Source organism: Pelophylax lessonae (assembly GCF_965119305.1).
Source record: "Pelophylax lessonae genome assembly, chromosome: 1".
In the NCBI taxonomy this organism is placed as follows: Eukaryota; Metazoa; Chordata; class Amphibia; order Anura; family Ranidae; genus Pelophylax; species Pelophylax lessonae.
Window position 1 is genome coordinate 56,796,222 of NC_138768.1, and position 26,191 is coordinate 56,822,412.

Genomic DNA, 26,191 nt, shown 5'->3' on the forward strand with positions numbered 1-26,191 from the left:
TCTAGTCATTCGCCCCCCCCTGTCAGAGATGCCTGTCCCTCCTCCACCTGTGGGCTTGCTGCCCTGAATGCGAGTTGCTCCTGTGCAGACCCATGGATGAGATCGAAGCTGCAGCTAACGTCGACTCCAGCAGCCTGCCTGTAACTCCTGCAAGCATCGGATCCAGCATCCACCAGGATCTAGGCCAGGATTCCACAACCAACACTGAAGAATTCTCCCAGGACCTCTCCAAGGACCTGGGGTGGAGCTGCTGCCCTGTTCACCAAAGGCTGGGTCTCCAACTGCTCTTTCCCTGGAGACCATATTGGACAAGGTTTCATTGCCACCAATTCTGGACTTGTCCACCATGGTTACCCCAGACAGTAACGGCCTGTCTATCTTTGATTCATTGGTACTGACTCTTCTGCAACCTCTGCTCCTGGATACTACTACACAGACAGAAGTGCCCACTACTGATGAACAAGCTCCATGCTACCACTAGACCGCTCTGAGACACCCTAGGGGATCTGGTGGGACGAGCTGGTGCTCGACAGCAACGAGAAGTCTTCACCATCACCAGAACCCATCGTACCCTATCTAGCCATTCCTCGGGCACCTCCTTAACCCAATACAGCACCGTTTCCTGAAACGTTGTTCCTTTAACTTGTACCCTACTGTCCATCGTATCCTCGGAAGACAACCCACCACCAGGTGACCCATTCCTCTGCTAGATCTTGACTTATGGTCTGCCTGGTATGCTGAGTTGCTGCAAGAACCCTGCAACATGAACTTCTCTGTTAGAGCACCATCAAGTTTGGACTTTCCTCTAAGAGACTTCACCTGTACATGTAACATGGGGCAGCCACAGTTAGGTTCAGTTAGGCATGGAATGTTATTACATGTAAAACATGTTACTGAGTTTACAGTAAAAGTTGATTCAACTGCTCTGAGCCTGGTCTGAACTTATTCAAAGGGGTGCATGTGAGGTCTAGGCATACTACTAAAGAACTCAGTCTGCAACCATAGTAAGTGGTATGTGTAACATTACTACAGCAAAGGTTCATGAGTAACTACAAGGAACAGCAACCAGTCATTGGCATGGTACCTAGTAGGTGACAGGTTTTCCAGTAGCGAGGGGGTTGGTTCTTGGACTCCCTCCCTACCTGTCCATCCCAGTCAGTCACCGGGAGTAGACTAGCATTATGGAGGTCTATGCCTGGTCATTGCTATGGAAAGAGAAGCGCCGGCATGCATGATGTCCGTGCTATGTGCTCGATGGGACCCCATTTTGTTACTGGGAGTGAAGAATAAGAAGTACGCTGACAGTGGCTCTGCCGGCCCCTCCGAATGCAACACAAAGATCAATAATAATGTGTAGAACATGAAACAAAGAAGTTTAAGGAGGAACTCTGTATCTTGGGTACTGCATACATGTGGCTCATCATAAGGTTAGGGAACCACCCTAATGTTCGACTTTTCACATGACCACGGCTCCTGCTGGTCCACAAGCATTGGGGAGCATGCCCTTGGGTGAAGTATTACCCTGCACAAGGGTTGGTGACCATATTCAATGCCTGGCGTAGTCCAAGAACCCACCCTGTGAGAACCTCTAGTGTGACACTTGCTCAGCGCCCAACAAGAGAGGGAAACATGGAGGATGAGGATGTGATGAACCACCAGTCAACCCCCCCCCCCCCCACCCCTTAAATTCTACATCTAAAACTTACCCTGTCTCTACATAGGCACACTTAACACAATCTATATAATATTTTTTATTTTTTGAAATAACAGTGAATTGAATAGATGCCCATATCTATTACGCGCACATTTTCACTGCAGCCTTGTCATCCTGTGAAAGGTTGTGAAATGATAACATATCTACTAACAGAATTGAAAGGTCATAAAACTAGATTACAAGGCTCAGAAGAAAGATTGCTAATGTTATGAAGGTGGTTTTTACTTCACAAGTTCCTTCCTACCTCTTTCTTGCATTCCCTCTACCATTCACTTGTAACCTTTCTTTTCATCCTGATTACTGATTTTAGCATGCCAATGCAGAACCCACCCTCCCTGCCAATGATTCTACGACACAGAGAGGGTCACACCACTAACGAGCCATGCTCATAAAAAGTATCTTGAGGATGCTCTCAATATACCATTGACTTGTCGCACTTAATCCTGTTTTTTATGCTTTTTACTTTGTTGATGCTATTGTACTGAACTGTATGCATCCAGTGATTCCTGTGTTGTGATATACGTTTATCTCTGTATTATAAAAATACAATAAAACCATATTCTTTAAAAAGAAAAATGGTAATAGCAAAATGTTTGACCTTGAAATCCCATCTTGTACTGCGTAACCTCCTCTGTAGCCAGCCATTTAAGCCTGGCCTATACCTTTGAAATCATTTATTTTTATTGCTAACTAGTAAAAATGTACCTGACAATAGAACTGGTGAAATTGAAGTTCAAAAGTTGAAGTTCATAACATTTTTGGCAGTACAAATAACGTTTTTTCTAATACTGACTATACTTGGATGATTAGGGCTAGAAAGTATATAACGTACTGTATAGCACAACATGCAGAGAGAGAGTGGTCAGTGAGAAGCATTCTTTCTCTTACTAACAACCAGCCATTGATGGTCAGTGGGAAAACCCCTACTAAGAGCATTGGTGTCAGTGATGGCACTTACCTGAAACACATCCTTCTGTCCTGTGTACTGGTGCCATAGGCTTTGCTGAGTGATGTCTGTGCTGGAACTATGCAGACACCATTGGGCTGGATATCAATACACCACCCAGGGTGGGGCACACTCGCATCCCCACCCTACATACAGGTTTGGGGTAAAGTTAGGGTAAGCTTAGCATTCCTCCTCTTACTGACCACCAGTCATTGATGGTCAGCAGGAAATAGCCCTTACATTGTGCCTTACTAAGAGCATTGGTGTCAGTGATGGCAGTTACCTGAAATACACCTCTCTTTCCTGTATACTGGTTCCATAGGCTTTGCTGAGTGATGTCAGCGCTTGAACTATGCAGGCACCATTGGGCTGGATATAAATCCATCACCCAGGGTGGAGAATACTCACTGCCTCACCCTAGGTAGAGTGTTTTGGTAAGGTTAGCATTATTCCTCTTACTGACTACAAGTCATTGATGGTCAATGGGAAATACCCCTTACACTTTGCCCTATTAAAAGCATTAGTGACAGTTAGGGCACTTACCTGAAGCACACACCTCTGTCCTGTGTACTGCTGCCTTAGACTCTGCTAAATGATTTCTGTGCTGGAACTATGCAGTCGCCATTGGGCTGTATATGAACCCATTACCCAGGGGGCAGCATACCCACTGCCCCACCTTAGGTAAAGGGTTTGGGTAAGGTTAGCATTCTTCCTCCTACTGATCACCAGTCATTGATGGTCAATAGGAAATACCGCTTACCACTATGAGTTATTAAAAGCATTAGAGTCAGTTAGGGCACTTACATGAATCATACTCCCTGGTCCTGTTTACTGGTACCATAGGATCTGCTAAATTATATCAGTGCCGGAACTATGCAGACATTGCTAGGCTTGATATCAATCCACTGCCCAGGATAAAGCACATCCCCTGCCTGCCCCCCCCCGCCCCCCTTGGTACAGGGTTAGGGTAAGGTTAGGGTTTTTAATTGTTAAGGTTATGGTTATAATTATAATTATTATTATTATGGTTTGGTTTGATTGAGGTTAAAATATTAGATTAAGTGTGTAGAGCATGGGTGTCCAACCTTTTGGCTTCTCTGGGCCACATTGAGTGTAGATAAATTTTCTCGGGCCGCATATAAAATATATACTATAGTTAAGGTATATAAATAATAAAAACGCAGCTTCGCCCTTCCCATGCTAAAGCCCTCCCCCAGCACTAATTTCACACAACTAGTGGATGATCCCCTCCGAGGCAGCCTCTGTGGATGTGCCCCTGACTTGACTTCCTTCCTCCCCAGCAAAAAAAAATTGTCATGGGGCAGTGGGCCGCATTGCCTGCGGTTTTGGGCCGCAGGTTGGACATGCCTGGTGTAGAGCCTAAACTTTTCTTTTAAAAAAGGGGGGGGGAAGGGGGGGATCCGCGCTTAGGATAGAGTACTAAGGTATTGGCTGCTGTCCACCACAAGGGTATAGCTCAAAGAGATATACAAGAATATATAGGGGAAGGTGAGGTAGATGGCGCTGCCTATAATAAATAGTATATCTTAAATAAACAATTGGTAAGTAATAACAGAAATTGATAGATAATAATGATATTGTACAGTATACAGTTGCATAGCAATAAATATAAACACAAAAATGTGCAAGATGCAAAGGAATAAATATAAAGTGCAAAGTGAACGCTGAATAAGTATTTGGCAAATGGGTGTCACTAAATAAAGTGACTAGCGTGAATGAAAAGTCATAAAGAATCAATAATGCGTGATAAATATATAGAAGTGGTACTCAGATAAATTTGATCAAAAAGTGCAAGTGCAAAGGAATATATAAGGTGCAAGGAGGGTCAAGAGATCATCACGTGAATTACCATTTCATTGATTATTTAAATAATATTTTGGACTTTAGTCACAATTACTCACGATGTTTTCACACCAGCCATGTCATATTTTTAAAGGAGTATAATTTATTAGTATGCAATTTTTGTATGACTGTTTTTTAAATGCTACATGTAAAGACTACACTGTATATATATATATATATATATATATATATATAATTAGCACAAGCACTTTTGTATTTTTTGCAATGCAGCACTTTACACTATTCAGAAGCTCTTTGCAAAACCATAGCCTTCAATCAATCATGAACCGGAAGCTTTTCGATGCACACTGCCGTGTATGTGTATTCTTTATTTTCAGGTTATTAGAAAGAGGTGGCATAATTGTATTGAACTGAACAACAGCTCAATTTATGCTCTTCCCTTTCTCACCGCACTGGAGCAGAGAGCCGTTACTTGGTTTTGTGAAGCCCATTTACGTTTGTTTTTACCTCTGCTTTTATAACCGCAATATACATTGTTTGTTTTACTTTCTTGATTTCGTTAGTTACTTTTCTCATTCGTTTCCTTCATTCTTTAATGCTTTGTCCTTTTGGTCTAAGACTAGTTTAAAAAAAAAAAAAAAAGGGCCTGGAAAGGGTAATCTGGACATACAGAGGGTTATGGGAGACACATACATTGGACAAGCAGTGCAAGGACCATCCCAAACAACATAACGCCAGGTTTAGAGGAAATGTATAACATTAATGTATGTAGTGGTTTTGTAAATTTTATTTTTATGTATTTATTATGGTCATGGCTAAAAAGTATTATTATTATTAATAATAATAATAATAATAATATTAATAATAACATATTCAAATGACCCAAATAAGAAATAGTGCAAATAAGCAGTATTTTATCCATCCAGCAGATGGAGTGCTAATCTCCTTTTCAAGTCATTAGCATGATTACTTTTCAGCCGTGCTGAAACAAGGCCATTGTTTACAGAGTAATGGTAAGAGGAGTGAGTTTAATTAAATTGATTTTGCAGCAAATTTGCAGATTTTGTTGTTGGAAACTCTTTTGAAGTGCTTAAGTGAAATCTGGGTGTGTTTTATTGGGGTTGTTTCATTTATTTCATTTAGCCCAGGTTTACACTGGTGCAACTTGGGATGCAACTTGCAACACACAGAGTCTCATGAGAAGTAAAATCACATTATGTTCAAAGGTGGCCATTCCAATCAGTGCAACTATAAAGAGAAGTATGGTCACTTCGCTGCTCACCTTTCACCCAGCCCTCCCTACTGTAGTTCACATCTCCCCTTCAAGACAGGCACAGTCTTCTCTTGCAGATTTACAACATCGTGTCTTGGATTCATGACAAGGAGCTGTCATTGATTGAAAGGCTATGTGCAAATGTTTTAAAGGCTGGTCTGATGCCTAAACATGTTGCATTTATAATCGATGGAAATCGCAGATATGCACAAAAATGCCATGTGGAGAGACAAGAGGGGCCTTCTCAGGGATTTCAAAAGCTTGCAGAGACACTGCGTTGGTGTTTAAACCTCGGAAATTTGTGAAGTGACAGTTTATGCTTTTAGCATTGAGAATTTTAAGCGCTCAAAAGAGGAGGTCGAAGGCTTGATGGAACTAGCTTGTCAAAAATATACCCGTCTTCTGGAAGAAAAAGATAAACTTCAGAAGCATGAAGTTTGTATTCGAGTACTAGGAGACATGACTTTGCTTCCACTTGACATCCAGAAACGTATTGCTCAAGCTGTCCTAGAAACAACTAACTATTCTAAGTGTTTTTTGAATGTTTTCATTGCTTACACATCCTGGCATGAGATCAGCAATGCAGTCCGAGAGGCAGCTTGGGGTGTCCAAGAGAGACTAATGGACCCCAGTGATGTTACTGAAAATCTTCTGGACCATTGCCTGTACCACATTCTCCAGACCCTGATCTCTTTATACGCACATCTGGTGAAGTTCGTCTCAGTGATCTTCTATTATGGCTGACATCACATGCCTGTTTGGTGTTCAAGTCAGCCCTGTGGCCTAAGAACACTTTTTGGAACCTTTGCACGGCTATCTTAAAGCGGAGTTCCACCCTAATTTTGAACTTCACATCATGCATATCTATATCCCTATCTAAACTCGATTTGGCTATTTTTTTTTTTTTTTTTTTTTTTATGTTCCCTTACTTTATTTTTAATAAAAAATAACTTACCTTCCTCCCACTTCCTCCTTATGCAGCCACGGCCGCCGACGTAATTTCCTGCTTTGCATAGACTCCTGGGAGATGAGTGTCATCAATCCCATGAGTCAATGGGCCTGCACCGGTGTCCCTCATCACTTCCGGTGCAGGCACGAGAACAGCTTCTGGGCATGCGCAATGACACGGAACCAGCTGTGGGATGACGCGCCTGCACCGGAAGTGACGAGGTATAGCATTCTGGGACTCGCAAAATCCAGGAAGAAGGACACTGTGGCTTCAGCTGCCCACACCGGAGATGGCCACGCTGGACAAGAACTTCACAAGGTAAGTAATTCATCCTGCAGGTACACTAAACAGGGGACAGTTTAGAGGATATCGTTGTTTAAATGCACTAGCCCTGACTATTCTAGGGGTATTTTTTGGTAAAAAAAAAAAATTTGGCTGGAACTCCACTTTAACCACTTGCCGACCAGTCACGTTGACTGTACTGCGGCAAAGTGGTTCGTTATCGTCTGGCGTCCTAGACCTACGTCACCAGACATTCCCCTCTCTGGGCGGCGCGCTCCCGCTGTATTCAGTTACAGCGGGAGTCGGGCCTGGGGAGGAGCGGTGGTGATCACCGCCGCTCTTCCCCGATCGTCGGGGATCTAGTGTGGAAATCCGCCCGCTTGTGTAAACAAAGCGGGCGGATCTCCTAAGAGACAGGCAGGATCAGATTGCAGGGTTCACCATAGCTGAACCTGCGATATGTCCCTGTGTCACTCAGTCACCTCCCCCCACACACGTTAGTAAGCACCAGGAATACATTAACCCCTCCCTCTCCAATAAAAATTAACCCCTTCCCTGCCAGTGTCATTTTTACAGTAACAGTGCATATGTATAACACTGATTACTGTAGTAATGTCACTGGTACCCCCAAAAGTGTCAAAAATGTCAGTCAAGGGTCCGATCTGTCCGCCGCAATGTCGCAGTCCCGCAAAAAAAATCGCAGATCGCCGCCATTACTCGTTAAAAAAAAACACCAAAAGTTACAGAAATCTTTCCCTTAGTTAGTAAACTCAATAACTTTTGCGCAAAACAATCAAAATACGCTTATTGCGATTTTTTTTTTTACCAAAAATATGTAGTAGAAAACAAATTGGCCTAAAATGATAAAAAAAATTAGATTTTTACATTTTTTGGGGGGGGAATTTCATGTAAAAAAATGTGAAAAATATTGTTATTTTTTCAAAATTGTCGCTCTTTTTTTGTTTATAGCGCAAAAAGTAAAACTCGCACAGGTGATCAAATACCACTAAAAGAAAGCTCTATTTGTGGGGACATAAATTTAATTTGGGTACAGCGTTGCATGACCGCGCAATTGTCCGTTAAAGTAAAGCAGTGCCGAATCGCAAAATATGGCCTGGTCAGGAATGGGGTAAAACCTTCCGGTCATAAAGCGGTTAAAAATACGCTCATTGAGAATTTTTTTGTCAAAGACATGTAGCTATATACATTTTGGCCTAAATATATGACAAAAATTGAATATATTGGATATTTTTTAACTGTCAAAGTAGAAAAATATTGTTATTTTTTCAAAATTGTCGCATTTTTTAATTAATATCACAAAAAATGAAAAATCGCACAGGTGATCAAATACCCCCAAAAGAAAGCTCTGTTTGTGGGAAAAAAAGGACGTAAATTTCGTTTGGGTACGGCATTGCATGACCGTGCAAATTGTCAGTTAAAGTCGCACAGTGCCGAATCGCAAAAAGTGGCCCAGACGTAAGACAGCAAAATCCTCCGGTGGTAAAGTGGTTAAGATATCAGTACAATCACAATGCCATTCAGAAAGCCAGAGACCTGTACAGTAAAGAACTAGCTAGGCTTCAGAAGGAAAATAACCTGGACTGGGTACCTATGAAACTGTGGGGTGTAGACTATTGTGATGAAGAAGATAGACCATTGTGATGAAGAGGAGAAGACAAAGGCTTATCAGAGACTGCTGCAACAATGCAGAACAGAGAAAGAAAGGACACAGTATTTTCTACAAGCACTGGAAAGGAAAAGAGGGGGATTTCTACTGACACTGTGTGCCAGTTATATGGGATGGAAAATGACTTGTTCTGTAGCACAATTTCACAACTCTTCTCCTCGGGTATGAAAAACATGTCAAGTTTTGACAGTTTCCTTAAAATAATGGTAAGTGTGATTATTTATAACCACAATTAGGCTCCATGTACACGGGACGTTGTTAAAAGTCCCTTGGAATGCTGGAATTTTTAGGACTTTTGAAACGTCCGTTCGGTCGCGTTTGTAACTGCGTTTAGCAGGCGTTTGCGTTTAGAACCGTTCCTAGAGGTCAAAAAAATTATTCCCCTTTAAAATGGAAAAACGTGAACGCTAAACGCGGGTCATCGCGTTCGGACGCGTTCAGACGCGCTTGTGCATTTGAAACGCCGGGAAACACATGTTCGAACGCAAATAATTGCATTCTAAAAACAGTCCCTGAACGCAACTGCCTGCAAATGACTGTAAACGACCTGGTGTACATGGACAGATAAGATAAAATGTAGATGGGTTCAGGGGCTTCTGAAAAAAACGCCCAACTGCTCCTAAACGGCCATTTCCAGCGTCCCGTGTACATGGAGCCTAAAGCCAGTGCTTTCCATAAAGAAAGCCTCAAAACATGACCTAACAGTGTTTTCTGTGGACTGGAGCTGAGAAACATTAAAACGTATCTAAAGCCATGACTTTTTAGGTTTCATATAGTGTATGGAAGATTTAGCAGCCCTGTCAGATTTTACTGCTGTTTTTGTATCTGCTGGGGGGAATGACCCAGTTTTTCCCTAGTGATTGTTCGGAAAATTTTGAGTTTTGTCACTGGAACAGAAGTAGAGGGAAGGCCTTTCAAAGGGGATACTTGTTGCAGGCATGGATTGCTCTCACTTCCGGTGTAACGTTAAAAAACCCTACCTCGTGAAAATTCCCTACCCTCGTCACTTCCTGTGAGGGTACGCCATTCAACAGCTGAGCCGCTTCCCAGTGTGCATGCTCACAGCTGCGACGGGTAGGGAATTTTCATGGGGTAGTGTTTTTTAACCTTACACCGTGACATTTATTGGCTGTTGCAGTGTGTCCCACTGCGCATGCCCAGCCGCTAAATTAAATCATCTCGGAGACTTCCCTCATCAGCAGGTGAGGCCTCCCAAATGAGTGACAGGTACGTTCTAAAACCCTGTAGCCGTGATTTGTATTTTCATAGACCCGCTGCCGATTAAATTTTCCTGGAGCAGAGATGAGGGAAGTCTGACCGGTTGGAGCCGAGATGATTTCCCGCGGCAACAGCTGATGAATGAGGCGGGGTTCCGTGAAGAAACACTACCCTGTGAAAATTCCCTACCCTCCGCAGCTGTGTGCATGCGCACTGGAAAGCGGCTCAGCTGATGTATGACGTACCCTCACCGGAAGTGACGAGGGTAGGGAATTTTCACGGAACACCGGTCTTATTTTTGAAACACAGTGAAGAGGGATTCGCCCATTCCTCTCACTTCCTTTCATATTTCTGAAACCCAGTATAGGGGGATGCGCCCAATGGGACAAACAGGGCAAAAGCAAACAGGATTTAGTACTTTCCTTCTCTGTCCAAAACTTAAAACAAGATTTTGGCTTTAAATACTTTGAGGTGGCTTTTATTAGAACTCGAGCAACAATAAATCTACTGTATTGCCCAGTGTGACCATTCGGGGTAGCAGTACTCTTGCTCCAGCTCTCATAAATCCCAATGTTATGAAAATAAATGGTCATACCTAATGAAAATTTAGGTCAGATACTGTAAATCAGGGATCCTCAAACTACAGCCCTCCAGCTGCTGTGGAACTATGTGTCCCATGAGGCATTGTAAAACTCTGACATTCACAGACATGAAAAGGCAGGATGGGAATTTTAGTTCCTGAACAACTGGAGGGCCATAGTTTGAAGACCCCTGCTGTAAATCCTCTGTAAAGCAAACTTGTTCTAGTGTTAGATGTCCATAAAACCAACCATTCATTGCCCGCTCAATTGTTACTAATGATGTAACAGATAAGAGCATTGCTAGTGATAATCTGGGTCATCTAAGGATCAAGAATAACTGTTTGGAACAGTTTATTCAATAGCATTTATTGCTGTAATTTCCTAGCATGATGGGAAACATGCAAACATGTTCAGTTCACTTTACAAAGAGAAAGCAAAATTTTATTTTTAATTTATATCCCTTAAAATATTGTTGAAATTACAAGAAAAAAATTTTCATCAAAATCATGATGTACTAATGGCTTTTAAAAGGCAGGTACTGTAATTGTATCTACATATGGTAGATAAACTGCACTTGAGAATATTAAACATTTTCTATGAAAGAAAAAAAAGAGAAGTATGGACTATTTTTTTTTGTTGCACATTTATGTTTACCTAGGTGGATGCAGCATTAGTGATGTCGCGAACCTAAAATTCGCGGTTCGCGAACGGCGAACGCGAACATCGGCAAATGTTCGCGAACCGGCGAACCGGGCGAACCGCCATAGACTTCAATAGGCAGGCGAATTTTAAAACACACAGGGACTCTTTCTGGCCACAATAGTGATGGAAAAGTTGTTTCAAGGGGACTAACACCTGGACTGTGGCATGCCGGAGAGGGATCACGCAAAAAAAAGTTCTTAAAAATTATAATTTTTTGATAGAGAGCCAATTATTGGAAAAATTAAAAAAAAATAAAAATAAAAAATTTCTTTGGATTTAGCATCTGGGGGGTCTAAAAAGTGTACCTGTGAAGTTTCAGCTCTGTAGCATGTCCAGAACCCCTAAAAAACAGCATTTTTCTTATATTTTCAGGAATATGGCTTCTCTGCGGCTGGCTTTTTCTCTTGCAGGCATTTAGCGGGCATTTTTTTAGGCAGGCATGTCATTTTTTGTATTTAGTGTCTGGGGGGTCTAAAAAGTGTACCTGTCAATTTTCAGCTCTGTAGCATGTCCAGAACCCCTAAAAAACAGCATTTTTCTTATATTTTCAGGAATATGGCTTCTCTGCGGCTGGCTTTTTCTCTTGCAGGCATTTAGCTGGCATTTTTTTAGGCAGGCATGTCATTTTTTGTATTTAGTGTCTGGGGGGTCACAAAAGTGTACCTGTCAAGTTTCAGCTCTGTAGCATGTCCAGAACCCCTAAAAAACAGCATTTTTCTTATATTTTCAGGAATACGGCTTCTCTGCGGCTGTCTTTTTCTCTTGCAGGCATTTATCGGGCATTTTTTTAGGCAGGCATGTCATTTTTTGTATTTAGTGTCTGGGGGGTCACAAAAGTGTACCTGTCAAGTTTCAGCTCTGTAGCATGTCCAGAACCCCTAAAAAACAGCATTTTTCTTATATTTTCAGGAATACGGCTTCTCTGCGGCTGGCTTTTTCTCTTGCAGGCATTTATCGGGCATTTTTTTAGGCAGGCATGTCATTTTTTGTATTTAGTGTCTGGGGGGTCACAAAAGTGTACCTGTCAAGTTTCAGCTCTGTAGCATGTCCAGAACCCCTAAAAAACAGCATTTTTCTTATATTTTCAGGAATACGGCTTCTCTGCGGCTGTCTTTTTCTCTTGCAGGCATTTATCGGGCATTTTTTTAGGCAGGCATGTCATTTTTTGTATTTAGTGTCTGGGGGGTCACAAAAGTGTACCTGTCAAGTTTCAGCTCTGTAGCATGTCCAGAACCCCTAAAAAACAGCATTTTTCTTATATTTTCAGGAATACGGCTTCTCTGTGGCTGTCTTTTTCTCTTGCAGGCATTTATCGGGCATTTTTTTAGGCAGGCATGTCAGTTTTTGTATTTAGTGTCTGGGGGGTCACAAAAGTGTACCTGTCAAGTTTCAGCTCTGTAGCATGTCCAGAACCCCTAAAAAACAGCATTTTTCTTATATTTTCAGGAATACGGCTTCTCTGCGGCTGGCTTTTTCTCTTGCAGGCATTTATCGGGCATTTTTTTAGGCAGGCATGTCATTTTTTGTATTTAGTGTCTGGGGGGTCACAAAAGTGTACCTGTCAAGTTTCAGCTCTGTAGCATGTCCAGAACCCCTAAAAAACAGCATTTTTCTTATATTTTCAGGAATACGGCTTCTCTGCGGCTGGCTTTTTCTCTTGCAGGCATTTATCGGGCATTTTTTTAGGCAGGCATGTCATTTTTTGTATTTAGTGTCTGGGGGGTCACAAAAGTGTACCTGTCAAGTTTCAGCTCTGTAGCATGTCCAGAACCCCTAAAAAACAGCATTTTTCTTATATTTTCAGGAATACGGCTTCTCTGCGGCTGTCTTTTACTCTTGCAGGCATTTATCGGGCATTTTTTTAGGCAGGCATGTCATTTTTTGTATTTAGTGTCTGGGGGGTCACAAAAGTGTACCTGTCAAGTTTCAGCTCTGTAGCATGTCCAGAACCCCTAAAAAACAGCATTTTTCTTATATTTTCAGGAATACGGCTTCTCTGCGGCTGTCTTTTTCTCTTGCAGGCATTTATCGGGCATTTTTTTAGGCAGGCATGTCAGTTTTTGTATTTAGTGTCTGGGGGGTCACAAAAGTGTACCTGTCAAGTTTCAGCTCTGTAGCATGTCCAGAACCCCTAAAAAACAGCATTTTTCTTATATTTTCAGGAATACGGCTTCTCTGCGGCTGGCTTTTTCTCTTGCAGGCATTTATCGGGCATTTTTTTAGGCAGGCATGTCATTTTTTGTATTTAGTGTCTGGGGGGTCACAAAAGTGTACCTGTCAAGTTTCAGCTCTGTAGCATGTCCAGAACCCCTAAAAAACAGCATTTTTCTTATATTTTCAGGAATACGGCTTCTCTGCGGCTGGCTTTTTCTCTTGCAGGCATTTATCGGGCATTTTTTTAGGCAGGCATGTCATTTTTTGTATTTAGTGTCTGGGGGGTCACAAAAGTGTACCTGTCAAGTTTCAGCTCTGTAGCATGTCCAGAACCCCTAAAAAACAGCATTTTTCTTATATTTTCAGGAATACGGCTTCTCTGCGGCTGTCTTTTTCTCTTGCAGGCATTTATCGGGCATTTTTTTAGGCAGGCATGTCATTTTTTGTATTTAGTGTCTGGGGGGTCACAAAAGTGTACCTGTCAAGTTTCAGCTCTGTAGCATGTCCAGAACCCCTAAAAAACAGCATTTTTCTTATATTTTCAGGAATACGGCTTCTCTGCGGCTGTCTTTTTCTCTTGCAGGCATTTATCGGGCATTTTTTTAGGCAGGCATGTCATTTTTTGTATTTAGTGTCTGGGGGGTCACAAAAGTGTACCTGTCAAGTTTCAGCTCTGTAGCATGTCCAGAACCCCTAAAAAACAGCATTTTTCTTATATTTTCAGGAATACGGCTTCTCTGCGGCTGTCTTTTTCTCTTGCAGGCATTTATCGGGCATTTTTTTAGGCAGGCATGTCATTTTTTGTATTTAGTGTCTGGGGGGTCACAAAAGTGTACCTGTCAAGTTTCAGCTCTGTAGCATGTCCAGAACCCCTAAAAAACAGCATTTTTCTTATATTTTCAGGAATACGGCTTCTCTGCGGCTGGCTTTTTCTCTTGCAGGCATTTATCGGGCATTTTTTTAGGCAGGCATGTCATTTTTTGTATTTAGTGTCTGGGGGGTAACAAAAGTGTACCTGTCAAGTTTCAGCTCTGTAGCATGTCCAGAACCCCTAAAAAACAGCATTTTTCTTATATTTTCAGGAATACGGCTTCTCTGCGGCTGGCTTTTTCTCTTGCAGGCATTTATCGGGCATTTTTTTAGGCAGGCATGTCATTTTTTGTATTTAGTGTCTGGGGGGTCACAAAAGTGTACCTGTCAAGTTTCAGCTCTGTAGCATGTCCAGAACCCCTAAAAAACAGCATTTTTCTTATATTTTCAGGAATACGGCTTCTCTGCGGCTGTCTTTTTCTCTTGCAGGCATTTATCGGGCATTTTTTTAGGCAGGCATGTCATTTTTTGTATTTAGTGTTTGGGGGGTCACAAAAGTGTACCTGTCAAGTTTCAGCTCTGTAGCATGTCCAGAACCCCTAAAAAACAGCATTTTTCTTATATTTTCAGGAATACGGCTTCTCTGCGGCTGTCTTTTTCTCTTGCAGGCATTTATCGGGCATTTTTTTAGGCAGGCATGTCATTTTTTGTATTTAGTGTCTGGGGGGTCACAAAAGTGTACCTGTCAAGTTTCAGATCTGTAGCATGTCCAGAACCCCTAAAAAACAGCATTTTTCTTATATTTTCAGGAATACGGCTTCTCTGCGGCTGTCTTTTTCTCTTGCAGGCATTTATCGGGCATTTTTTTAGGCAGGCATGTCATTTTTTGTATTTAGTGTCTGGGGGGGTCACAAAAGTGTACCTGTCAAGTTTCAGCTCTGTAGCATGTCCAGAACCCCTAAAAAACAGCATTTTTCTTATATTTTCAGGAATACGGCTTCTCTGCGGCTGTCTTTTTCTCTTGCAGGCATTTATCGGGCATTTTTTTAGGCAGGCATGTCATTTTTTGTATTTAGTGTCTGGGGGGTCACAAAAGTGTACCTGTCAAGTTTCAGCTCTGTAGCATGTCCAGAACCCCTAAAAAAGAGCATTTTTCTTATATTTTCAGGAATACGGCTTCTCTGCGGCTGTCTTTTTCTCTTGCAGGCATTTATCGGGCATTTTTTTAGGCAGGCATGTCATTTTTTGTATTTAGTGTCTGGGGGGTCTAAAAAGTGTACCTGTCAAGTTTCAGCTCTGTAGTATGTCCACAACCCAAAAAAAACAGCATTTTTCTTATGATTTTTAGTAGAAAACTAATGCAGTGTCTTTCCAGCTGTCTTTTTTTCTTTCTGGCAAGCTGAAATATGATATGCCAAGGCAAACATGCCTATCAGTTGAGCTATGACACAGACAACACTGCACACATGGGGAAATATGTAAAACAAAAAACAGGAAAAGGAAATTAGGTGACGGTCACAAAACATGATATTGTGATTGGCCAAATAAAAAGTCACCTCGCGATGAGGTCGCGCCAAAGTCGCGCTAAGTCGCGCCAAAGTCGCACTGGAAGCGACGCTACTTTAGTGGTAGCGGCAGTGTAAACCAGCACTAAAACATCCAGTGTGTGAATACGATCAGGTATGATGTTTTATCGGTCAAGTAGTGTAAGGGTTACGCCCGTCGCCCGCTTCACAGTGACAGACCAAACTCTGACAGACCAAACTCCCCGTTTAACAGTCAGTCAGTCCATTTGCAAAACCGCAAACTCCCAATTTGCACAAGGTTGGATACCAAGCTAGCCATGTCCCGTTCCTTGTCCTCACTGACATCATTGAAGGTCTCTTCCTCCACCCAGCCACATACAACACCAAGGGTCCCCGAAAGGTGAGAACAAGCCCCCTGGGACGCCTGCTGTGGCTGGTATTCCACCTCCTCAAAGCCACCTTCCTCCTCTGACTTCTCTTCTTCAGACTCCTCTCTCTGCGTTGCCACAGGTCCAGCAATTGACAACGACAAGGCTGCTTCTGGTGGTGATGAGGACCACAACTCTTCCTCTTCATGCTCATCTACAGCCTGATCCAGTACTCTTCGCAGGGCACGCTCCAGAAAAAACGCATATGGGATGAGGTCGATGATGTTGCCTTGGGTTCGACTGACCACCAGGGTTGTCATCTCCGCAAAAGGACGCATGAGCCTACAGCCATTGTTCATGAGCATTCAGTAACGCGGCCAAAAAATACCCAGCTCCGCAGAAAGAATGAAAGAAAATGAATGTTTTTTTTTATGAAAAATTATCCTGCGGATCGCTTTTGGTCTGTACACAATGAAGCAACGACCTTATCATCTGGGGTGTGCCAACACAATCCTAGAGGTGATCGCTTCATTGTGATACGCAAGCCCCTTCACCACGACAAGGTAACGATCACGAAGGGGAATTGACACATGTATGTGCCTTTTTTTTTGTTTTTTGTTTTTTTGCAGCCACAGTGTAGCACCAGAGGCCAGAAAAATTAGGCATGTACACATGCATGAAAAAGTAGGTATTGTTGCAGCCGCTGCTGTAGCAGCGGCCTGAAAAATTGAGGTTTTAAGGCAGAAAGTGCACTAAAACATTGCTGCTTGAACCGTAGTTGGTGGCGGAGACGTCACGTAAGTCATCCGGCATGCAGAGAATGATTATATACAGCAGCGTGTGGACCATTTTTAGGCCAAGGCATCTCAGTCATCACCAGGCCTTTTTTAGTCAAATGCATCCCCCACTGTCAGTCCCTTCGGGATCCATGCCTCATTCATCTTAATAAACGTGAGGTAATCAAGACTTTTTTGACCTAGGCGACTTCTCTTCTCAGTGACAATACCTCCTGCTGCGCTGAAGGTCCTTTCTGACAGCACACTTGAAGCGGGGCAGGCCAGAAGTTCAATGGCAAACTGGGATAGCTCAGGCCACAGGTCAAGCCTGCACACCCAGTAGTCAAGGGGTTCATCGCTCCTCAGAGTGTCGATATCTGCAGTTAAGGCAAGGTAGTCTGCTACCTGTCGGTCGAGTCGTTCTCTGAGGGTGGACCCCGAAGGGCTGTGGCGATGCATAGGACTAAAAAAGCTCCGCATGTCCTCCATCAACAAGACGTCTGTAAAGCGTCCTGTCCTTGCCGGCGTGGTTGTGGTGGTAGGAGGAGGATTACTTTCACCTCTTCCCCTGTTGGATTCCCGTTGTGCTGTGACATCACCCTTATACGCTGTGTAGAGCATAGTTTTTAACTTATTTTGTAGCTGCTGCATCCTTTGCGACTGCCGGTAATTGGGTAACATGTCACAGACTTTCTGCTGAGGATTCCTATCACTATTTTGAAGAATGTTTGTACAGCACTTTTTGGTGTTTGGTATTCATTTTGAGTTGAGTCCTCTAAAGTGTAATGCCACTTATTGAGAGAAAAAAAAAACATTCCCCTTATGGTTATCTATTACATTACAAGATACAATGCGATTAGAGGAGAAGCGTTTTAACCTCAGGCAACGTGGGGTGTTCTTTACTGTTAGGGCTACAAGATTGTGGAATTATCTACCACAAGAGGTGGTTTCTGCGGGAAGTATGGTGGCTTTCAAAAGACTTAATGGCCATGCACACTATGGGATTTTCTGGGGACTTTTTCTTCGGATTTGCCTTTTCTGTGTGGTGCGGGGGCCTGCCAGATTGCATGCGGATTGAAGGTGTTTGGGTTTGACCTCGTATTATCTGGTTTTGGTGAGTCTGGGGGAAAAAGTCTTCAGAGAATCTTGGTGTGTATGGCCCATTAGACATACATCTCAAGGATCAGAACATTCAGGGGTATGAGAGATGATTACGGCCACACACCTACACAGGTTGAACTGAATGGACTATTGTCTTTATTCAACTTCATCTTATACCGGGGGTCTAGTAGCGTGGCCACCCAGTACAGGTCGTTCTCCTTCAGCCTTTTTATACGAGGGTCTCTCAACAGGCATGACAGCATGAAAGACCCCATTTGCACAAGGTTGGATGCCGAGCTACTCATGTCCAATTCCTCGTCCTCACTGATGTCATTGAAGGTGTGTTCTTCCCCCCAGCCACGTACAACACCACGGGTACCAGATAGGTGACAACGAGCACCCTGGGATGCCTGCTGTGGTTGGTGTTCCTCCTCCTCAAAGCCACATTCCTCCTCTGACTCCTCTTCCTCACACTCCTCTTCCAGTGTTGCCGCAGGTCCAGCAATCGATGGTAAGGCTGTTTCTGGTGGTGGTGATGGTGACCACAACTCTTCCTCTTCCTCTTCACGCTCATCTACGGCCTGATCCAGCACTCTTCGCAGGGCACGCTCCAGGAAAAAAACATATGGGATGATGTCGCTGATGGTGCCTTCAGTGCGACTCACTAGGTTTGTCACCTCCTCAAAAGGACGCATGAGCCTACAGGCATTGCGCATGAGCGTCCAGTAGCGTGGCAAAAAAATACCCAGCTCCGCAGAGGCTGTCCTAGCACCCCGGTCATACAAATACTCGTTGACCGCTTTTTCTTGTTGGAGCAGGCGGTCGAACATTAGCAGTGTTGAATTCCAACGTGTCGGGCTGTCGCAAATCAAGCGCCTCACTGGCATGTTGTTTCGCCGCTGAATATCTGCAAAGTGCGCCATGGCCGTGTAGGAACGCCTGAAATGGCCACACACCTTCCTGGCCTGCTTGAGGACGTCCTGTAAGCCTGGGTACTTCTGCACAAAACGTTGCACAATCAGATTCAACACATGTGCCATGCACGGCACATGTGTCAACTTGCCCAAATTCAATGCCGCCAACAAATTGCTCCCGTTGTCACACACCACTTTGCCGATCTCCAGTTGGTGCGGGGTCAGCCACTGATCCACCTGTGCATTCAGGGCGGACAGTAGTGCTGGTCCGGTGTGACTCTCTGCTTTCAGGCAAGTCAACCCCAAGACAGCGTGACACTGTCGTATCCGGCATGTGGAATAGCCCCTGGGGAGCTGGGGGGGTGCAGTTGGTGTGGAGCAAGACGCAACAGCAGAAGAGGACTCAGCCGAGGAGGTTAGCAAAGAGGATGGAGTAGGAGGAGTAGAGGAGGTGGCAGCAGGCCTGCCTGCAAGTCGTGGCGGTGTCACCAACTCCTCTGCAGCAGAGCCACGCATTCCATGCTTGGCAGCCGCCAGCAGGTTTACCCAATGCGCAGTGTACGTTATATACCTGCCCTGACCGTGCTTTGCAGACCAGCTATCAGTGGTCAGATGGACCCTTGCCCCAACACTGTGTGCCAGACGTGACATGATTTCCTTTTCCACAATAGAGTACAGGTTGGGGATTGCCTTTTGTGAAAAATAATTTCGGCCGGGTACCTTCCACTGCGGTGTCCCAATAGCGACAAATTTTTTGAAGGCCTCAGACTCCACCAGCTTGTATGGTAAAAGCTGGCGGGCTAAGAGTTCCGACAAGCCAGCTGTCAGACGCCGGGCAAGGGGGTGACTCTGCGAGATTGGCTTTTTGCGCTCAAACATTTCCTTCACAGACACCTGACTGTGGGCAGGTGACGAGCAGGAACTGCTGAAGGTGAGAGGCGGAGGGGCGGGTTGTTGATAGGGGGCATGGAGGACAGCAGTGGTTGACGTGGCTGAAGATGCTGGACCAGGAGGAGGATGGTGGCTTTCAGTTTGTGTGCTGCTTTTACTCATGTGTTGATCCCATAGGCGTTTGTGATGTGAGATCATGTGCCTTCGCAAAGCAGTTGTACCTAGGTGGGTGTTGGACTTCCCACGACTCAGTTTCTTTTGGCACAGGTTACAAATGGCATCGCTGATATCAGAGGCAGACACACAAAAAAAATGCCACACTGCTGAGCTTTGCAAGGACGGCATTCTGGTGGTGGCAACAGCTTGCGTTGATTGGCGTGCTGTCTGGCTGACCCCGGGTGCCGAATCTACATGCTGTCTGACTGCGCCACTAGCTCCTTGCGATGACCTCCTCCCCCTGCTTCCAACTCGTCTCCTCCTCCTCTCTGTCTCCCCATCTGAACTTTCCCCCTCTTCTTCTGCTCTTCGAGCAGGCACCCAGGTGACATCCACAGACACATCGTCATCATCAGCCGCTTCACTTGACAACTCAGCAAAGGCAGCAGCAGCAGGTACAACATCATCATCATCACAATGTACGTCCATGTGTATAATGCTGCCTGACTGAGACATATCCCCGTTATCTACATCCTCTGGCACTAATAGTTGCGCATCACTTATTTCTTCAAACTGATGTGAAAATAACTCCTCTGACGGATCAAGTGAAGCGGCTGTGGTGCTAGTGTTGGTGGTGGTGCCGGCGGGCTGGCGAGTGGTAAATTGAGAGGTGCCCGAAGCTGAGCTGGAGGAGGATGGTGCATTAAGGTTCCGAGCGGAAGCTGTAGACGATTGGGTGTCCTGTGTAAGCCAGTCAACTATGGCCTCAGAATTTTTTGAGTTCAGGGGCTGTGGTGGCCTCTGAACACTGGGCATTATTCTAGAGCCTAAGGAAATCACAGCACCACGACCACGACGGCCCTTGCGGGGTGGCCTGCCTCTGCCTGTCATTTTTTTTTTAATGTGTTGTTACTGTTGTACTATGAGTGCAAGCTGCTGTGCCACCTTATATATCAGTGGTGGGTGGGCAGTGGCACAGTACACTCTCTGTGGACCTGACAGCAGTCACTGGCACCCAGGCAACTGCAATTTAAAAAATATATATATTTTTTTTTACTTTGCAAGCTGCTGTGCCACCTTATATATCAGTGGTGGGTGGGCAGTGGCACAGTACACTCTCTGTGGACCTGACAGCAGTCACTGGCACCCAGACAACTGCAATTTAAAAAATATATATATATTTTTTTACTTTGCAAGCTGCTGTGCCACCTTATATATCAGTGGTGGGTGGGCAGTGGCACAGTACACTCTCTGTGGACCTGACAGCAGTCACTGGCACCCAGGCAACTGCAATTTAAAAAATATATATATTTTTTTTTACTTTGCAAGCTGCTGTGCCACCTTATATATCAGTGGTGGGTGGGCAGTGGCACAGTACACTCTCTGTGGACCTGACAGCAGTCACTGGCACCCAGACAACTGCAATTTAAAAAATATATATATATTTTTTTACTTTGCAAGCTGCTGTGCCACCTTATATATCAGTGGTGGGTGGGCAGTGGCACAGTACACTCTGTGGACCTGACAGCAGTCACTGGCACCCAGGCAACTGCAATTTAAAAAAATATATATATTTTTTTTACTTTGCAAGCTGCTGTGCCACCTTATATATCAGTGGTGGGTGGGCAGTGGCACAGTACACTCTCTGTGGACCTGACAGCAGTCACTGGCACCCAGGCAACTGCAATTTAAAAAAATATATATTTTTTTTTTTACTTTGCAAGCTGCTGTGCCACCTTATATATCAGTGGTGGGTGGGCACACAGTGGCACTGCAGTGGGCACAGTACACTCTGTGGACCTGACAGTCACTGGCAGCCCAGGCAACTGCAATAATAAAAAATATTTTTTTTTTCAATTTATTGCAACAAGATGCTGTGCCAACGTATATATATCAGTGGTGGGCAGTGCACTGCAGTGGGTACAGTGCACTCTGTGGACCTGACACAGCACTCACTGCAATTATGACAGAGAAAAAAAAAATATTTTTTAAAATGCCAGGTACTGTGCCTGTGCCACCCGAAATGAGTGTGGTGTGCACACAGTACAGTCTGTGGTAGGTCTGTGGCCTCTCACACACAGCGGGCAGGCAACTGCAGTGTACAATAGATATATATATATATATATATATATATATATAAAGAAAAAAATCTATTACCTTACCAGCCCTTGAAAGGGCTTTTGGGGACACTATATATATATATATATATATATATATATATATGTATATATATAAATAAAAAAATCCTCAATTACCAGCCCTTAAAAGGGCTTTTGGGGACACTAGATAGATATAGATATATATATATATATGAAGAAACAACTCAATTACCAGCCCTTAAAAGGGCTTTTGGGGACGCTAGGTATATATATATATATATATATATATATATATATATATATATAAAAAAAAAACCCACAAATACCAGCCCTTAGAAGGGCTTTTTGGGGTGCTGATATTACAGCAGTAGTGGACCAAGAACACTGCAAGACCAGGAACACTGACTAACTGTCCCTAGCTTAACAGCAGCAGCAGCAGCAGCAGCAGCTCTCCCTACTCTCACTACACACACTGCTTCAGAATGATCTAAGATGGATGCTGCCCTTGCTTATTTATAGGAGGTGGGAGGGTGTGGGAGGGAGGTACGCTGATTGGCTGGAAATGTGTCTGCTGACTGTAAAGTTCAGGGTCAAAGTTTGCCTCAATGATGTCTTATGGGGGGCGGACCGAACATCGCATATGTTCGCCGGCAGCGGCGAACGCGAACATGCTAAGTTCGCCGGGAACTGTTCGCCGGCGAACAGTTCTATACATCTCTATGCAGCATCTGTCCCCTGCCGGTGTTCTATCAGATCTCCCTACCCCATTAGAAATCCATACCCTCGTCATTTCCGGTTCAGATCAGCTGTGGATTCGTCATGCATCAGCTGTATGCATCAGCTGTAGCTGCATCACACGTCCTAGCGCTTGCGCGCAATAGGTAGGGAAATTTGATAATATCGCAACGGTCGGGCACACGTCCTAGTGCGCATGCGCGGCAACGGATCGAGCAGTGGGTAGGGAGATCTATTATAACAAATATCCATCCGATCTCCATGCCCTACACTGCACCGACCCAACAATGAGACATAGCCATCAAATGGACAGTGGGCATATTGTCCCATTGTCAGGTCGGTGCAGTGTGGGGCATGGAGATCGGATTGTCCCATTGTCGGGTCGGTGCAGTGTGGGGCATGGAGATCGGATGGATATTTGTTATAAGAGATCTCCCTGCCCGCTGCCCGACCCGTTACCGTGCATGCGCACTAGGATGTGTGACGCGGCTACAGCTGATGCATACAGCTGATGCATGACGAATCCACAGCTGAGCTGAACTGGAAATGACGAGGTATGGGTTTCTCATGGGGTAGGGAGATCTGATAGAACACCTCTCTAACACTGAGAACTGAGCAATCTAACACTGTAAATCGCTCGGTTCTCATTGCTCCCTGCCAGTTAGCAGCTCTCTGCTCTGCCCCCTCCTCGCTCACTGGAGCGATTGGCTGTGGAGGGGGTGGGAGCGGCCGGCTTAGGCTCTGAGTGGCTCTGCTGAATCGGCTCTGGGACGTCAGCTGACAGTAGGCTTCAGCCCGCTGTCTGCTGAAAATGGGTCTCAGGAGTGCAGAAGAAAGTGCACTTCTGTGATCCATAGAAGAAGTACAGCCAAACAAGCTTTGGCTGTACTTCTCCTTTAAGATATTACAACTTTAAAAAAGGTCCCTGCACCACTTCAGTGTGACTTCAGTGCGATTTCAGCCCCATAGATTCCTATGTTAAGCCATAGAAGTTGCATCAGCATTAACTGTTCTTTGTATCTGTGTATTTTTTATGTATATTTGTGCTAGGTTGCTTTTCTCACTGTCAGTTCTTTTTTCTTTCAGTGGGGAAAAGGTATAATGACATGATTAAAGTGGGACTCTCTTTCAGTAAATTAAAAACTTAATTTCCCACAATCATCTTACCAAATTCAATGATGTTTTGGACTCATTCTTTATCAGGGGTTTGGTAGGGGGAGACAAAGGGAGCTGCAAAGCAAGCTGCTATGCTGTCTCTGTAACGTGGAACTAAACTTAAACCTGAAGATTTCTTATGCTATAGGTGTAGCCCGGGAGCGGACTACCATTATCTGACACTGCAGACTTATTCACTGCTCTCTCAGACTGTCTTAGTGTTGGTGTCGTATTTTAGGCATCACACTCCTGAGACTGAAAGAAAAGCATTGTGGGAAATGTAGTCTTCTAAAAGGATATTACTGCGCTGCTGAACAGTTTAAGAGCTACACCTCCCAGTACGCCATTCGCTCCAGAAGAGAATTTTGGGAGCGACTATAAAGGGATCTGCTGAACAGGCCCGCACTCTTTTGCTTCCCGGGACCCATTGTGAACTCACAGGAGGGACATCAGGATTGGTGAGAGAGCACCTGCTCAGAGTCCAGTTACCAGTTGCTACAGTTTCTCTTAAACACTGAAAACAGACACTCTACACTTGGATCAGTTAGTGGATCATTAATTCAAATCAGCTATCCTGCATTGCCTGTTTCACACTGTGCTACACTGGGGAATCTTTTGTTCTTTAAGCTCCAACTGCTAGGGAAGATACGAGCAAGGCCTTGAACATGGTATCAGGACAATATCCCCCCGACAATATCCCTCCAGACATTATCCCCCGGGACAATATCCCCCCGGAAAACATCCCCCTGGACACAGGGTTAGGGTTAGGGTAAGAGGGGGGATATTGTCTAGGGGGATATTGTCCAGGGAGGATATTGTCCGGGGGGATGTTGTCCAGGGGGGATATTGTCCATTGAGGATATTGTCCGGGGGGATGTTGTCCAGGGGGGATATTGTCCATTGAGGATATTGTCCGGGGGGATGTTGTCCAGGGGGGATATTGTCCGGGGGATGTTGTCCGGGGGATATTGTCCGGGAGGATATTGTCCCAGAATCCTTGAACATACTGAACATTGCTATATCATTGCTCTTAAAGGGGACACGTTACTGGTATCTAGATTACCTCATCTCTCATTAGGATACAGGTACTATAGGCCGGCCCTGGGTTCCCCTTTAGTAAGAGCGTTTCTCATAGCAATTTAAAGCTGAGAGATTCATTCACTTACTGTAAGATATTGTGTATATTTGGTGTATTTACTTGTTACTATAACTGCTTGTTAACTGCTCTTTAGTGTTATTTCAACTGAGCCCTGGCTGTTTATCCAGGGCCTAGTTGATTAATACTCTTTTTCAATCCTTCTTCTTAAGTAAAATCAAGCTAAAGAGTTAAAACCTATCTGCATTATGTCAGTGTGTAATTTTAAGGTATACACAACATGTCTGAACCTGGAGTGTCAGGAGGGCTGGACGGTGCACAGGGTCAAAGTGGCACAGAAGAACATACAATTACAAGCAACCCCCAAGGGGGGCAGTGCTACATTTGGGGGCTCGTCCAGGATGTTATTCACTGCTGCAGGCCCTAGTCAGCCTAGTCACAAGCCAATGAGAGAAAAAGAGATGGACTCAGTTGCTGCAGCCGCCTGGGGAAGGGCTCAGGGAGCTCGGATAGAGCAAACCACTGTCCTGGAGGTCTCAGGAAGTGAATGTACAGAGAAGGAGATCTGACAGTGGATGAGGGCCTTAGTGCCAGAGCAGAGGGCCTACATCTTGGATGTGAATGTAGAGTTTACTCTGGACTATCTGTGGGTGTTGATGGAGTGGCAGGAAGATATACCTGCCTGTTTCCGAGAAGAAGAGATAACCTTGACAGAAGGAGTAATTGCTCGAGTGGTCTCGCTGCAAGAGAGGGAAGAGACCACAGAGGGGCTACCATTACCGCAAGCCAGTGCAGGGATAACTAGGTCAGTTAGAGCAGACTCCTGTGGGACCGGTGCCTCCATTTCATTCTATATGGACATGAGCCGGCTAGTCAAGAGCTTGGTGAAGAATGGTTCCAGTAGTGGGGGCCAAGGATATAGGAAGCTCAGGTTCTTTTTTTAGGGCAATTGGTGACTCTGGCTGGATAAGAGTAATTTAAGACCTGGATGAGTCAGGCCACTCAGGCCGTAGAAGAGTGGAGTTTGCCAGAGGCTGTGAAGAGACAGCGGCTTAGTGAGAGCCTCAGGGGCCCAACGGTTGAAGTGATTCGTAATCTGTGGATGGGAAAGAAGGACTGTGTAGCTATGGATTACATTGATGCTTTGTATGCTGTTTTTGGAAAGGTAGAGAAGACTCTGAATCTGTTGTACAAGTTTAATCACACTCACCAACAAAGAGGAAAGAGACTTTCT

General features: G+C 44.4%; 1 pseudogene across 1 annotated transcript in view; it reads left to right on the forward strand.

The window, feature by feature from the left end:
- LOC309569303 (dehydrodolichyl diphosphate synthase complex subunit DHDDS-like) overlaps nt 1-24,242 on the forward strand; it is a 58,202-nt pseudogene extending 33,960 nt beyond the window's left edge. The window contains exons 4-5 of the transcript in view: nt 5,835-6,585; nt 24,100-24,242. The product of the transcript in view is annotated as a dehydrodolichyl diphosphate synthase complex subunit DHDDS-like (transcript). The remainder of the gene's footprint in view (nt 1-5,834; nt 6,586-24,099) is intronic.
- Nucleotides 24,243-26,191: the final 1,949 nt, after the last annotated feature.